The sequence below is a fragment of the Nicotiana tomentosiformis genome, chromosome 8, assembly GCF_000390325.3.
Source record: "Nicotiana tomentosiformis chromosome 8, ASM39032v3, whole genome shotgun sequence".
NCBI lineage: Eukaryota > Viridiplantae > Streptophyta > Magnoliopsida > Solanales > Solanaceae > Nicotiana > Nicotiana tomentosiformis.
Genome location: NC_090819.1, coordinates 81259306 through 81263147, shown reverse-complemented (window position 1 = coordinate 81263147; position 3842 = coordinate 81259306). Strand labels below are relative to the sequence as shown.

At 36.6% G+C, this 3842-nt stretch overlaps 1 long non-coding RNA gene across 1 annotated transcript; it reads right to left on the bottom strand.

Annotated features, from left to right (window-relative positions):
• Window positions 1–244: 244 nt before the first annotated feature.
• Window positions 245–588, bottom strand: LOC104103257 (uncharacterized). The gene is made up of 3 exons (XR_687859.3): window positions 545–588; window positions 389–454; window positions 245–285 (listed from the first exon to the last, which is right to left on the bottom strand). It is a non-coding gene; the product is annotated as an uncharacterized lncRNA (long non-coding RNA).
• Between the last annotated feature and the right edge of the window lie 3254 nt (window positions 589–3842).

Here is a 3842-nt window from a genome sequence, read left to right as displayed (position 1 = left end):
GAACCCATCTACCATTTCACTACCACAACCTGCACTCCAGATTTAGCTAACACTTGGGCAGAGTGCAACTTGTTAGCCAACACATGGATGGTTTGTACAATTATCCTCACACAGTGCAGCAAAATTCAAAGTGCACAACGATTAAGGACTAAAGAGTGCAACATCTTCATTCTTCACAGTGCACATTGCACAATTCTTAATTCTGCCTAACTCACACATTGCAGCATAATTAAACAAAAAATAGAGAGCATACTTTAGGAGCACGGGACATGATTGCACTTGAACCTAAAAAAATAAAGATAAATCATAAGTTATAATATTATTTTTTGATGATAATAAAATAAAACTACAAAAGTATATCACCAAACAAATAGAGTATTAAACTTACCACTCAAGTTGCAAGTTGCAACTATACATCAAACAATGCTAGTAGTGCTTCCATTATTTTCCATATCTAAAGATAATTCGACCAAATATGTCATACAAGTAAACAAGTATGATATATTATTTTGAACTAAAATACACACAAAATATTAAAGCTTACCAAGCTCGAGTTCCTCAAGATACTCCAAGTCTTCTTCAACACTACTTATTGAACAATGAAGAACTGAATATTCATGATACTCAACATAGACCATAGACAAACCATATCCAACTGGTTACATCTCAAGAAAACATTAGAAATTTGTTAATAAAATGCAAAATAAGTGAACTGAATTTTCTTTCGATAAGGTAATGCAAAAATTATTGAACTGAATAGTGTATGCTAAAGTCAATATCTCGATTATGAATGAAAAATCACCATCACCTAACAGTAGGATGTTTCCATGAATCTAAACCTAAGGTTGTAAAGACTCTAACTTTTCATACAAAAGCAACCAAAAATACGATATTTTTTGGGACAAGGAAAGCGACAACCCAAATTTAAAACTGAATTAAATTTCTGTGGAACAGGTAACATCTATTTTTCTTTGAAGAAACTAGAAACATACCTTTGAAGTCACAGCAGCCGATCTCTATTCTCTTAGTCTTAGGTTAGGTTTTGCCGTTTCTGACTTTCTGTGTCTCCCTTTTTAATTTCATAATCGGCTAATCCCTAATTGAATGAATCAGATAAGTGAAAGACTAAAGAGTAAAGAGGTTTCTGTTGGGCCTTATTGGGTTGGTTAGGGCGCTGGGCATTAGATATACAACCGCATATTGGGTTGGGCTGGGTAGTATATCTATAGGTCCAACTTAAAATTCTTTAAAAATTTGGTATTTCGGTATACCAAAATTTCAAGATCGTAATACCGAGAACCATACCGTTATACCGAAAATGTAATACCGAATTAGACCGAAATACCAAAAAAACCGAAAACAAAATACGAATTAATTCGGTCCAGTTTGGAATTTGACTTTTCGAAATTTATGCCCACCTCTACTTGTCACGCCCCCAAACTGGGATGGAATGTGATTGACACTCAACCCTTACCACTAGTTGAGTGAACCCTGTACTATTTGTATCAAACTTCAAGTTCAATAGCAAAGAAACTAACATGCTTAAATATTAATTCTACTCAAATTGCAGTTCTTAAGCTAACTAATAAATAAAGGATAAATTTCAAAATATTTTAATACCCACTAACAAGTCATGAGCCTCTAGAATCTGAAAAAAATAATATTTAAAATACATAGCCTACGGGGGAATCCCCCGAAAATAAAATAAACGTAAAAAAAGTTATAAATAATAGTCTGAAAAGGGTCCGCTACCGCTGGGATGAATCAACGGAGTCTGTAAACTGAATCTAGAATATCTCCTCTAGCCACGTGCCTCGTTACCTGCGTCCTCATTACCTGCCACACGACGTAGCAAGCCCAAATGGGCTAAGTACCACGAAAGGATACCCAGTAAGTCTCATAGGCTACCTCCTAAAAAGGCGGAGCAAGACCTTCTGGAAAATATAAGAAAGAAAAGGGATATACGAAAAATCGTATAAATCATAAAAAAATTTACAACCAAGTAATAATCTTAAAACTGAAACTGTAAGCTAAAACTGAAATTTAACGTAGAAATTTGAGCCCATAACTGATATCTGAAATAGAAACTGAGTTATGTATATTTTATGATATAACTTTACAAAGTTATTTGTTACGCATAATGGCCCTGCGTACATGTGCATCTGGGAACACGTATGGGGGAGTGTCGGTCTATCTCCCCAACAAACACTTGGCACCTGCGAGCGTGGGGTAGGTAACCCTGACATCATGGCACTCACACTGGGGGGGGGGGAGGGGAGGGTTGGCCACTTCTCCTTACTGAATGTGAATATCACAATTATATGCACATAATAATTGGTAATACACATAAGCATGTATTTATGTCACATATAATGTTGTACTGAATAAGAATAAGTGAACTGAGCATTGGATAATGAGAAGATATGACTTAGCTTTTGCTAACATATGGAGAACAAGGGTTATAATGAAATTCCCTACTAGGAAATTAAACCTCAACTCACCTTAAAACTTTAATTGCAATTCGTCTCTTCAAGTTTTTCAAGTATTCGACAACGAAAAATCAACAATAATAGGGTTAACCATGTCAATTCATAAGCTATTAAGTCTTGTTGTTACTTAGCTATAAATCTAGAAAGTCTCACCTCACTGATTCAAGTAAAGTTTTCAACTAAATATTTTCATTCTTCCACAAAGGTATATAGATGACGAGGCCATGAATTCAAATAAACTGATTTTACAAAAAAGATAAAAGTGACCTAATTATAAATCTTTGGTTCTAGATCCATAACATCAATTATATATTCTACAATTAAATAGTAAGTATGGAAGAATCTCTCACTTAACTTTGGCACTAACTAAAAGATAAACTTTTATCATATGGGCATTCAAAGAAAACTTCTCTGCCATGACTAGAAAATATGAACCTTAAAAGCTCTATCAATTTATTTCAATGATGTAACAACCCGGCCGGTCGTTTTGAGTGTATTAGCCCCAATCCCCTATTAACCGCTTCTACCATATCTTTTTATGCTTATGTGACTTGTCGGGAGGTTTTATTTTTGATTTAGGAGTGTTTTAGGACACTTAGTCCCTAAACGGAAGCTTAAGCCTTAGGATTTTAGCCGTAGTCGGAACTGTATGAAAATGACTCAGGAATGGAATTTTGTCTGTTTTGTTAGCTCCGTTGGGTGATTTTGGACTTAGAATTGTATCTGGACTGTGAATTTGAGGTCTGTAGCTGATTAAAGCTTGAAATGGCGAAAGTCAAAGTTTTCGAGATTTTGACCGTAAGTGGACTTTTTGATATCAGGGTCAGATTCCAATTCTGGAAGTTGGAGTAGGTCCGTAATGTCAATTATAACTTGTGTGCAAAATTTGAGGTCAATCGGATATGTTTTGGTAGGTTTCGGCATCTGTTGTAAAAATTTAAAGTTTCAAGTTCATTAAGTTTGAATTGGAGGGTGATTCATGTTTTATCATTGTTTGATATGATTTGAGGGCTCGACTAAGTTCGTGTGGTGTTTTAGGACTTGTTGGTATATTTGGTTGAGGTCCCGGGGGCCTCGGGTGTGTTTCGGATGCTTAACGGATTGAATTTAGAATTAGGCAAATGGCTTAAGCTTCTGGTTTCAGGTATTTTCGCACCTGCAGTGGGGAAACCACAGGTGCGGGATTGTACGTGCGCAAGGTTTATCGCAGAAGCGGAGTTGGGAGGTTTAGTCAGGGGTCGCAGGTGCGAGGAAATTTTCCACATCTGCGATGCCCGCAGATGCGCCAAAGGAGCGCAGGTGCGAAGTGAGACCGCAGAAGCGGACCAGGTCCCGCAGGCGCACACACGCAGG